This window comes from Mirounga leonina, unplaced genomic scaffold (genome assembly GCF_011800145.1).
Source record: "Mirounga leonina isolate KUSES-001 unplaced genomic scaffold, KU_Mleo_1.0 Mir_171, whole genome shotgun sequence".
Taxonomy (NCBI): Eukaryota; Metazoa; Chordata; class Mammalia; order Carnivora; family Phocidae; genus Mirounga; species Mirounga leonina.
Genome location: NW_023270436.1, coordinates 8,037,441 through 8,050,630, shown reverse-complemented (window position 1 = coordinate 8,050,630; position 13,190 = coordinate 8,037,441). Strand labels below are relative to the sequence as shown.

At 36.4% G+C, this 13,190-nt stretch overlaps 1 protein-coding gene across 7 annotated transcripts in view; it reads right to left on the bottom strand.

The window, feature by feature from the left end:
- Positions 1-13,190, bottom strand: part of IFT81 (intraflagellar transport 81) — a 181,884-nt gene that overhangs the window by 41,076 nt on the left and 127,618 nt on the right. The window contains exon 14 of one of the 7 annotated variants that reach the window (XR_004681410.1): positions 3,201-3,347. The exons of the other annotated variants lie outside the window; for them this stretch is intronic. The gene's annotated coding sequence lies outside the window, so the exon portion shown is untranslated. The remainder of the gene's footprint in view (positions 1-3,200; positions 3,348-13,190) is intronic. 7 annotated transcript variants of the gene reach the window in all.

Below are 13,190 nucleotides of genomic sequence, written 5' to 3'. Positions count from 1 at the left end.
TAGAAGACAACAGAACAATGTCTTCAAAATTTTCAGGGAAAAAGATTTTCAACCAGAATTCACCATTCCATCAAACTATCAATCATGTATGGAATGGAGTAAAGACAAGATGGAATAAACACAGATGGAATAAAGACAGTTTCAGACAAGCAAGATTCTCAAAAATGTACCTTCCAAGTCCCTCTTTTTCAGGAACATTCTCTATTACAACAAGGAAATAAACCAAGAAAGAGAAGACTTGGGATGTGGAAAGCAGGGGATCCAAAACAGGAAAATGGTTAAAGAATTTTCAGGATGATGACTATGAAGCCCCAGATTACAGTTTACAGCAAGCCTATGGTTCACAGCAAGTCTAGATATAAATCTTCCAACTGGAACAGAAGAATGAGAGGGACTCCAAAAAGAATACACCTAAGGTTTACAAAATATAATTAATAGATTACTGTGTATGGACATATGCCATATTAAGATAAATTGTACAGTTCTATCAGAAGGTCTGGAGCTGAGTGGGTGATAGGTACATGAAAAAACTAACCAAACAAAAACAAAAAAAAATAGGTCAGTATTAATTTTTTTTAAGTGTACAAGTGTACAAGACTACAAGGATATGTAATCATAGTATACTACGTGGCTCAGCTGTAAACTGTGTTTCTACAATTACCATAATGAGGGTGCCTGGGTGGCTCAGTCGTTAAGTGTCTGCCTTCAGCTCAGGTCAAGATCCCAGGGTCCTGGGATCGAGCCCCGCATCAGGCTCCCTGCTCCTCAGGAAGCCTGCTTCTCCCTCTCCCACTCCCCCTGCTTGTGTTCCCTCTCTCGCTGTGTCTCTCTCTGTCAAATAAATAAATAAAATCTTTAAAAAAAAATTATCATAGGGAGGCTCTAATGAATGGAAGGATGGGGTATGGGGGTAGACAGGGAATGAGAAGTGTAGGCTAAATCCTCATCTCCTATGGTAGTATATCCAAAATGGAAAAAAAATTTTAAGTTTCAGCACAAACATGCTATTTAGAAATGTAGAAGTAAATACTACAAGAAACAACCAAAGGCATTAAGAGAGATTGCCTCAAGGAAGCATGACTTGGGAATGTGAAAGGGGATCATTATTTTCATTATAAGCTTTGTAGTACTATTTTAAACTACATATTTGTATCAATCTAAAAAAAGTATAATTAAATTAAAAGTACAACCCACCTCAAAGAAAGCCCATCACCAACAAAAACCTAACAGCTGACAGATTTTATTTTGAATAGACTTTGAGTATTAAAAATTAAATTCACTCATAATTCCATGTTGTAACAATTTATATGAGCAAAAAGTCACAAATAATTTCATTTAGGACTTAATCATTAAGGTCCTAGGAGCAGTACAACAAGGTCACAGAAGCAGTTCAGAGAGGTGTTAAGATCATAGGCTTTAGAGTCAGAGAAATGTAATTTCAAATCCTGGCTCCACCACTTAAAGTGACCTTAGGCAATTACTGTTTTGTCTTTATATATCAATTCAATTGAAATTAAAAAAAAAGGAGGTAACAATACTTATCTCAGAGTGATATGAAAATGTATGTAAGGCAATTAGCACAATGCCTAGTGTAGCATTCAATAAATAGGAGCTATCATTGTTATAATTAATTATGCCACAATGGTTTAATAAAGCAAATTCCTGACCTAAACATTTGCAATTATTAATAACCATAATTGTCACCATATGGTAGCCAATTCTTGAAAATACTTTATTACCGTGTAAAGGGTTTTTTAGAACCTCTGAGAATCAAAACATACAATGTTACCATTATAAAATGAATGATTATTTGTCTAAAATAAAACTAGGTAGTTTTTAAATAAAATCTATAAAATATACCAAAATTCTATAAAAATTGAATAATGGATAATGATTAATAATGTCTATCACTCTGTTTGAATGTAGTTAAGGAGTACCTAGAAAATAAGAGATGATAACTGTTTCTTCTAAATAGTAAAGAAATAAAGAAACGTCAAGTAATTAAGCAGAAAAGTAAAAATCTAGGTGTGATGGATGCTCTTTAGAACTAAAATAGAATAATTAGTGCACCGGGGTGACTCAGTTGGTTAAGCGACTGCCTTCAGCTCAGGTCGTGATCCTGGAGTCCTGGAATCGAGTCCCACATCGGGCTCCCGGCTCAGCGGGGAGCCTGCTTCTTCCTCTGATCCTCTCCCCTCTCATGCTGTTTCTCTCTCTCTCTCATATAAATAAATTTTTAAAAAATCTTAAAAAAAACAGAATAATTACTACTGCAAGCAATGACAAATCTATATACTCTCAGTACAACTATGTAAAGATTTTGAATATATATATATATATTTATAAGCCAAGATTGGGAGAGAATTAAGAAATAAAAATAGCTGTTGTATTGGGCGGATAGAGTTATGAGTGAATTTTTTGGGATTTATTTTTTAAATACTTAATTTAAAAATATTTTTAAAATAATCTTTAAAGGAACTCTGGCATAGGAGATAAGCAACAGATTCTTGGAACATTAAGGAAAAGCTTTCTATAGTTCACTATAGCAGGTTAATAAAGCAAATTTGTCATTAAAGTGAACTAGAAAGCTTGCCACTGTGCAGGAAGGTCCATTATAGCAGCTATTACTAATCATTTGGACCAATATACATTTGTTACCTAAATTTGTCATTTATGAAGAACAGCCATCATTTTAAATGCTGAGATCAATAAGATTAAAGCTTTATAGAGCTAGCTAGCTTCTAGCTTCAGGACTAATTTTACAGATTCCTTTGTGATCAAAATGGAATTTGCCAGATGTTATTTCTCTTTTTACCATTTAATATGTCTTAGAACCTTTAATAGTAATGATCAAAATCTGGGCTAGCTTTTTAAATGGACAAAGCAGCTTATTTCCTTAAGTATATAACCATTTACAAATGCTTTTCAAGCTTATCTGGAACTCAAAAGCATTATTAGATTCCAGGTATCAATCTGGATATTTATGCAGAAACAAGCATCTCTCTGCTCCTGCTGCAAATTTTCTACCTCAGTATCTGGCATGAAAACTATTTTCACAGTAATTAGCTGCGAGGACCTTACAAGACAACCATATAATAAATACTTCATATTGTCAAGAACCACAAAAATCTATTTTTTTGAAAAAGCACTATTTCCCTTTTACAGAAAAGGAAACCTATAGAGAAATTAATACAACTCACCAAATTTCAGCAAGTTGGAAAAACTGGACTAGAATGAGTACTTTTGTCCTCAAATCCTGTTAGTCCAATATGCATGCTATTTTCCATTTCTTAATTAAATCACATCTTTGTCAGTTACTTCATCAAATGATTTTTAAGCATGGAAAACTACAGAAAAAGACCCAAGAGAGTTAGGTGTCACATGAGGTAACACCAACTGTTCAAGAGTAGCATGAATATGACCAATGATCATGAATTTTTCACCCATTTGTCAGTGTCTTCTATTTTGTCTGAATTCAGACTTGTAGAAAACCCGAAGAGACTGTCTTTTCATGTTATGCTGAATAAATCATTTGGACTCCCTGAAGTCTGGTCTCAGATATTTGTTTTAAGGCAAGAAAAAGTTTCAAAGCAATCTTTGTTTTCTGTTAAAATGATAGTCTTCAAATCACCCATCATAACTAGTGCCAACACAGACACACATACAAATACAATTCTAAACTTTTGCAACCTGTTAGTATTAGGTTTTTAGCTTTAAATTAGAAAATTTGGGGGCGCCTGGGTGGTTTAGTCGGTTAAGTGTCCGACTCTTGATTTCGGCTCAGGTCATGATCTCAGGGTCCTGGGGTCACCCCCCCCACCACCGGGCTCCACACTCAGCGTGGAGTCTGCTTGAGATTCTCTCTCCCTCTGCCCTCCCCCCTGTGCTCACTTGCAATCTCTCTCAAATAAATAAATAGATCTTTAAAAAAAATTAAAAAATAAATTAGAAAGCATAAGCAATGTAATTACCCATAAATGGTAGTGGATAGTTAATTGCTAATTCTTTTGAGAGAGGATATATACCAGCATATATACTGCTTATTATATGTTTTATTATATGTCTTAAATGAAACTTGCGTATTATATGCTTATCATAGGTCTTAAATGAGACTTAAATGAAACTTGTGGCACAGGAACATCCATCTGTGAAACACAGTTAATCATGCCATCAAGGTCTCTAAGCTTCTATTATAAATCAAATCACCACCACACAGCTGTTACTACATTAGACATAATGGATTTTTCAACTGCTGTCCAAGCAGTTAACTCTCAAAACATTTTGCTATGAAAAGTTTTCAAATTTTGGGCTGCAACTGTGGCTAGCTAGATTGCATGCATAATATACTACTTCCATTACAGTGAATTGAGCCAGACTTATTTGATTTTGTTTTGTTCTATCTCTTGGGAAATTTTAGGGGCCTCGGGTCCTGCTATGAACTCTAAAGGGTGTAATGTGACTTGAAAGGTTCTAAAAATATCACAGGTTTGCCTGGGCTCACTTAGAAGGGTGGATGATTCAATTACAAGTGTCAAAATTTGATTCCTAATTTTTCGGGACCTGACAGCTGCAGCAAACCTTGCCAGGATTCCCTTATCTTTACTGTGCTTCTCTTTGAAGTATTTAAAGAAGATTTCATAATCTTTGCAATTTAGCTCTAGGATTTCTATCGGTAGCTGTAGAATGAATTGGTGGGATCTTTCTAAAACTTCTTATAAACATTATTTGACGAAGCACATTTTTAAAGCAGTCATAACTGCAAAACAGGTGAGCTTCTTGTAATGGTTAGGGAACAAAACATAATGGACTCTATACTCATACAGCATTAACCAGGAGTGACCTTTCAATGCATGAAGTGCCAACAGAACCTTAACCAGAGGTTCATTTGTTACTATAAAAAAGTTCAGACCCTGGGGCGCCTGGGTGGCTCAGTCAGTTGAGTGACTGATTTTGGTTTCAGATCAGGTCGTGATCTCATGGGTGATGGGATCGAGCCCCGCATCCGGCTCCACCCTCGGCAGGGAGTCTGCTTGAGATTTTCTCCCTCTGCCCCTCCCCTGGGCCCTCTAAAATAAATAAATAAATAAATCTTAAAAAAAAAAAAGTTCAGAACCAAAAGGCATGCATTCATTTGAATGACAGCTCTAGGAAGGGTACCAGCATTGCATAATCAGGGCTGCTTTTTTTGTTTGCTTTTTCAAATAGTTAAAGGAGAGATTCAGAGATATCAAAATGACTAAGATGGGAAAGATCAGTAGCTATGTGGGACTTACTACAAGAGGCACAGACTCTCTTCTTTGCTCTTCCATTAAGAGGAGAGTCATCACACTCAGATTGCCACCTATGAAATAGCAAAATTTGTACTTACCAAAGAATTAACGGAGGCTAACAGTTTAAATGGCAAATTTAGGTTTGTGGTTAGGTATCTAAAAATAACTTTATCTGGGATGCCTGGGTGGCTCAGTCTGTTACGCGTCTGCCTTCAGCTCAGGTCATGATCCCAGGGTCCTGGGATTGAGTCCCAAATCGGGCTCCTTGCTCAGTGGGGAGCCGGCTTTTCCCACTGCCTGCCACACACACACTCTCTCTCTCTCCCTCTCTCTAACAAATAAATAAAAGCTTTAAAAAAATAAAAAAATAAAAAAAACTTTGTACAATGAAATACACAACTACGGTTAAGACAAAGAGTTAATATAAGTAATTTTTCCTATCAACTGAAGCCTACAAAGAAGTGCCAAGACATTTTTAATATTATCACTTTTCTGATGAAAAACATACACATATCTAGATTACATTATATACTTTCAGATTTCCACACATTTACTAAGTGCCTGTTACATGCCAGGTATTAAGTAAATGATGGTGAACAAGAGATAAGCCCCTGCCACCGTGGAGCTTACTGCTTTCTTAGGGGAAGCAGAAACTGAACAAGTGTTCTTTTTTTATTTTATTTTTTTATTTTTATTTTTTTATTATTTTTTAAGATTTTATTTATTTATTTGAGACAGAATGAGAGAGAGAGAGAGCACATGAGAGGGGGGAGGGTCAGAGGGAGAAGCAGGCTCCCTGCCGAGCAGGGAGCCCGATGCGGGACTCGATCCAGGGACTCCAGGATCATGACCTGAGCCGAAGGCAGTCGCTTAACCAACTGAGCCACCCAAGCGCCCTGAACAAGTGTTCTTAAGGTGTTGTATGGTACAACACACAGGAACAGAGTACTATGGGAGTACATTTCAGGGTCATGGAGTATGAGCTGGGGAAAAATAACAGGGGTATTATTCTGGAAGACATGCTCCTTAATTAAGTTTATTACATTACCTTAAAAACATCATACTGACTACAGCAATCTTTTATAACAACTCAGAGTCAAATGTATGACCATTAACTTACACTTTGCTATAATACTGTTTTTATGTCCCTTCTTATACTGAATCCTGCATAAAGTTAGATAATTCTATGCAAACATTTTATTTTTTATTTTATTTATTATTTTTTTAAGATTTTATTTATTTATTTGACAGAGAAAGACACAGCGAGAGAGGGAACACAAACGGGGAGTGGGAGAGAGAGAAGCAGACTCCCCGCTGAGCAGGGAGCCCGACGCGGGACTCGATCCCGGGACTCCAGGATCATGACCTGAGCCGAAGGCAGTCGCTTAACCAACTGAGCCACCCAGGCAGGCGCCCCTATGCAAACATTTTAAAAGCACTCCAAATTAAGGAAAACTAAGGTCACTTATTTTAATACTTAAAATCCTGTCCAAATAATTCAAGTTATCATAACTTAGAATAACTGCAATAATTTGCATTTAGAAAGTCCTAAGAGAAAACCACATGAGGATTCTAACTTAGGAGGGGAATTTTTGGGTCATATGCTAATTCTGTGTTTGGCTTTTGAAGAATTGTCATACTGTTTTCCACAGCAAGTACACCACTTTATAGACAAGGAAACTGAGGCACAGAGGAGTTCGGCTGATAAGTGGCAGAGCACAGATCTGCACACAGGTGTTCTGGCTCCAGAGCTGATTCTTTTAACTTCCATAGAATTCTCTTAACCTCCTCATTTACTGACATGGAAAAATCTCCAAAACATTTTATTAAAAGCAAGTTGTACAATACACACAGTATAAAACCATTTATATTTTTAAAAACCCATAAAACAGTATTATCTATGACTATCTTTAAAGAAAGGGCTGAAAGGATACACAAAACTGGAAGCAGGGGTTTCTCTCTGGTAAAGGGACTGAGGGACTCGGATTGGGGGTGGGAGGTAGTCAAGGAAGACTTTGACTTTATGTGTGTTGTTTGATTTTCACACCACAAGAACATATTCAGGTATTACTTGTATAATCATATTTTTTAAGATTAAAAAAAATCCAAAACATTGATCCAATCCAATCTTTTTTTCTACTAAATGCACACATTACTTCTAAAATGTCCCTCGGGGCGCCTGGGTGGCTCAGATGGTTAAGCGTCTGCCTTCGGCTCAGGTCATGATCCCGGAGTCCTGGGATCAAGTCCCGCATTGGGCTCCCTGCTCTGCGGGAAGTCTGCTTCTCCCTTTGCCTCTCTCTCTCTCTCTCTCATGAATAAATAAATAAAATCTTTAAAAAAAAATAAAAAAATAAAAAAATAAAATGTCCCTCATCCAGCTTGTCATAATATTTTATTTATTTATTTATTTATTTATTTATTTATTTTTAAAGATTTTTATTTATTTCTTTGACAGAGACAGAGACAGTGAGAGCAGGAACACAAGCAGGGAAAGTGGGAGGGGGAGAAGCAGGCTTCCCGCTGAGCAGGGAGCCCGAGGTGGGACTTGATCCCAGGACCCTGGGATCATGACCTGAGCCGAAGGCAGCCGCTTAACGACTGAGCCACCCAGGCACCCTGTCATAATATTTTAAATGGTGGAGCACTCTACTTCACCAAAGCAGCCTGCCTAACTACTGAAGAAAGCTTAAGTTGTAGAAATTTTCCCTTATAGCCAATCAAGTATTTCTTTCTCACCATTGGTCCTAATTCTGCCTTCTCTCAAACAAATAAGAAGAATACTAATCCATCTGTGTCGGGGTCCCCAAGACCATCCCCAGGTTCAATGATTTGCTAGGAGGACTCACACACAGAACTCAGCATATAGTCATACTCTTGGCAATGCTTTATTACAATGAAAACATAAAAGCAAAACTAGCAAAGGGAAAAGGAACATGGGGTGAAATCCAGAGGAAACCAGGGGCAAGCTTCCAAGAGTCTTCTCCCTTAATTCCTCCAGCAATGAGTTATAACAATATGTGTGAAATGCTGCCAACAAGGTAAGTTCATTAGAGACTCAGCACGCAGGCATTTGGTCTGGTCACGGAGGCATACTCTCTGTCTAGCCCTTACCAAAAGTTCAGGCTCTGAGAAGGAAAGCAGGTGTTCAAAATAAACCACATTCTTTGTATATACAGTTTAGGCACAGTGAGCAATTCTTATCAGGGAGTGGAGGGAATCTTTCTAAATTCCAAGTTCCTAGATGCCAGCCAAGGGCCAATCTTGCAAATAAGATTTTCTAAGAATAGCAGTTTCAGGCCTGGTATGTTAACTCTTTTTATGCACACCATCCTTTCTATAATCCTTTTGAAATTTAAGTGTAATTCTATTATGCCTTTTTTTTGTTCTCAGTTAATACCTAATCAATTCTTTCTATGAAAATTGCCAGACTTTTTATCCATTTTGGTTACCTTCATCTGGACTCTGCCTTGACTATGTCCTTCTTAAAACATATGCCAAAAATGTAAAACAGTATTCTAGGCATAATTTCACCATAAATAGGATATTACATTTTTCTTAATAGAGTATAATAATTTGTTTTCTAATGCTGCATTACTCATGGGTGGTATGTTGAGATGGTAGACAAAACTCAAATTCTACAACACTGTATTCATAATCCTATTAATGGCATTTTGTTTGTTTTAGCACAAAGCTCCTGCCTCCCAAAATGACTTTGAACCCTAATTCTATCATCTCTCTCAGAATGACTATTCCTTCTAGCTTCCTGTCATGTGAAAATTACTAAGGGTTCTGGAGGGAGACCACCTCAATTCAAATCATGGTACTACTACTTACTAGCCATGTGATCTTGGGTAAGTTACCACATATCCTCTGTGTGCCTTAGTTCCCATATCTGTAAAAACTAGGAATAATGATCATAGCTATCTCTTAGAGTTGTTCAATGAAATAAATGAGATAATGTATATAATAAGCCTAGGATGATGTCTGGCACATTGTAACTGCATAATAAACATTAACTACTAATTAATCTAAATTATTGATAAGAATAATAAACAGGTTGGTATCAAGGACAAAGCTCCATGGCATTTTTGGGTAACTGCTTTCAGAGATGACAGCATTCACAATTCTTTGAGAATATCAATTCAACTAGATTTATACTTGGGTTTTTTTTTAATTAATTAATTAATTTGACACAGAGAGAGAGCGAGCACAAGCAGGGGGAGCAGCAGAGGGAAAGGGAGAAGCAGGCTCCCCCCTGAGCAGGGAGCCCAATGTGGGGCTCAATCCTGGGCTCAGTCCCAGGACCCTGAGATCATGACCTGAGCCGAAGGCAGTAGCTTAACTGACTGAGCCACCCAGGCGTCCCTATACTTAGTTATTACATACTAAAATCCAATATAAAAAACCTCAAGATATAAAAAAACAGACATTCATTATCATCAATTTTTAGTTATGTTAAGAGACTATAGTGTCTAAATTTAACCTTCTTATCACCTACCAAATACTGGTGTGAAGAGAAAGAAATCAAGATAGACTAGACTGATAAGAAAATCTCTACCACTGAGAAGATAATTTCAACAGTTCAAGAAATTCCTACCCATGTCAGAAGTCTGGCACAATAAGAGATAAACACATTCCTGTGCCTACTGCCATAATTAAGCAAGGCAATACAATGAAAATAAAATGTTCAAGTGATAACCAAAGTACAATGAAAAAGAGGAGCATTTTTAGACACTTCATCTTTTATTAATAAGAAACATCCAGGGAATACTAATGAAAAAGTCTAATGAAGAACAAATGCCTGTAGCACTTGTCATCTGCAAACAGAAGAGCTAAATTCTCAGACGAAATGTAACATCTGGAATATTAACTTTAACAGCAGTAGGAAGCATCAAAATGCATACTTCAATACCGAACTTTAAAAACTGCTAGCTGACCTCTAAAAAGAAAATGACAAAGGAATATAAATTACTAAATGTGTAGTATTAACACAGTCACATTCCTAAATTTTTCCAAGAAAAGATTTATCAACCAACCACATAGGGATAATCAAGGAACGAAGGTTTACATCCAAATGGCTGTCGTAGTTTCTAGCAAGCTAACAGTGTGCTCGCTTCGGCAGCACATATTCTAGCAAGCTAACAGTTAGTGACTGTCAGACCTGAGTTCAAATCCTTACTCTGCAACTCACTAACTGTGACTTTAGGCAAGTTACTTAAATTTCTCTAAGCCTATTTCCCCAATCACAAAATGGAGATAATATTTACCTCACAGGTTTTTTTGAGAGGATGAATTAGGATATACTGCATGCATGTTTTATTGTGGTTAAACACACATAGTATAAAATTTGTCCTTTTAACCATTTTTAAGTGTACAGCTCTGTGGCATTAAGTATATTCACATCATTGTGCAACCATCATCAAGGATATGTTTTTAAAGATTGAGCACACAGTAACTGCTCAGCGAATAGCAGCCAAAATGATTATCATTAGTGTTATCCCATTCTGAGTCTGTGTAAATTATGTATCCATAAACAAAAACTATTTCATATTTATTTCTACTGAATTGCACCCAGTTTAGGAAATACTAATTTCAAGTTTTAAGCTGTAAACTATATTCTTAGCTTTCAAATTCTTCATTCAAATGACTGACAAAAATATAAAAATATCAAGAGCTTAACACTGAGCACTCAGCATGTGCTCGTGCTATTCTAAGCACTTTTCAGGTATTAACTCAATCTGTACAATTATAATTCTAGGAAGTATACAGTGATAACAGTCACATTTTACAGCTGAGCACAAAGAGGTTACGGAAGCTGCCCAAGGTTACCCATTTGGTAAGATGAAGAAGCCAGGAGATGCACTCAAACAACCAAATTCTAGAGCCCATGCCCTTAACCACTCCACTATACTGTCTTTCACACATGTAGTAACATGAGGCCCATAGGAATGATGACTTCCAGATGCCAGATGTTATATGTTGACTGAGCCCTTCCAGTTTCTTGGAAGCTTTGACATCCATTAGTTCGTGTGTTCTTCATAATGACAGTGAAGAGCAATCACTCCCATTTTATAGATGGAGAAGTGATTTGCTCAAGGTCAATAGGAATATGTGAGAAAGACCTGGATCCCAGATTGGTCACTTATTACATATAAGTGCATCTATATCCCCCTGAGCTTCACTCAACTGTAAAATGGAAATAACAATAACAAGAATATAAGAAGTAAAGAAGTGTGTGTTTGCAAGGCATCTAGCACAGAGCCTTGTATAAAAAGTTGTCACTTAATGTTAGGCCCCCCTTCCTCATTCTCCTATTTGTGACTCCTGGTATAGTTATTCTTTCTAAATGCCATGCTACTACTCGATACCCTCTCACCAACTGTGTTAACAGATGGTTGGCAAAAAAAAATGATTTTTTGGTGATTACCACGTGATACCAAATGAAACCTCATTGAAGTCCAGCTATATTATATAATTTTAAGTATAACAAACTTCCTCCCTTTTGTCCATATGGTCTATCACTTTATCAAAGTAGAAAATAAAACTGGTCTACCAAGATTTGTCCTTTACAAAATTATGCTTAATGTTCCCCAATACCTTCTGTTCTTTTAAGTAACTGCCAAATGATTTACTTGATTTGTTCTAGTTTCTGACCAGATATTGTTTAAAAATGAAGTTGACCTTATCATTTCCAAAGTTATCTTTTTTCCCCTTAAAAAAAGTATGCTTTTTCTGTCATCAGACACTTCTCCTATTCACTATAATTTATCAAAAATAAAACTTAATAGGTTGGCACCATGTTCTTTCCCCCTTACATCTGCATAGAAGGAATATCTAATGCTGAATTTATAAATTCATTGCACTATTCATGCCAAATGTGACCACGGCAATTAGCATTTCTCGTCAATTGGGCAGCATTTTCTTAAGACAAAAATGGTAGGAGGTAGCATGGTCTCTTATAAAACAAAATTACTGCATAATTAACGCCCCCGCCCCCCCCACTGGATTGCAAGGATGTCACAAAGCACACCCTGTTAGCTTCCAAGTAACATTTAAAATACTCCCATCTCTTAAAGCAATCTGGAAGTGGATGTTAAAAGCCAAAGGAATTTTTCAGTCACATGCTGACTGCTGAAATCTACTACTTTCCAAAAGGCTTACAGCATACTGGGAGGCTACAATCGGAAACACCACAGAGAAAAGTGGTACCGTGGGAACAACTCATTTGTGTTTGGCACAGTGAAGGTTCACTGCCAATTTGTAACAGTATGAATTTGGTAACAAATATGAATTTGAATACAAAGTCAAAAATGAAGTTTGGATGTGAGCAGCTTTTCGAAGTAGTTTTTGCTGAGGCCTAGTAGCTAAGTAGCTAATATAAAATAATGAGCTATAAGAAGTGGCAAAGTACAGGCAATGATTGGGAATTAAAATAACACCTATCACTTGATTTGCCTTAAAAAAAAAAAAGAGCTGTACTAAAAACAAGATATTTTGCTTCATTTATTCATTCTTTCTTTAGCTAATTTTATGAAAATGAGATGGGGTGTTATATTTTTGGTGCTTAAGTTTAGCCATATATACAAATGACAATATTACTTGTCCTACTAATCTCACAAGTCTGACAGAAGGATAAATGAAATAACAGCTGTTAAAACATTGTTCAAAAATTTAAGTATACAGCAACACAAGATAGAGTTGTATTTTTAAAATTTACAAGCATCTACAATGAAATCATTTAAATGGTGCCAGTTCCAGTGGCTAAATACACATTACTGACAGAGTAACTTAGTGATACTATTTTCTCATCCCTTTCTGGGATGACATTTATCAATGAATATGAATTTTTGTCTTATCTGTTAGTTCCTACTCATTTTGCCTTACTTTTATAACTTAATATTTATAATTAATAAAACC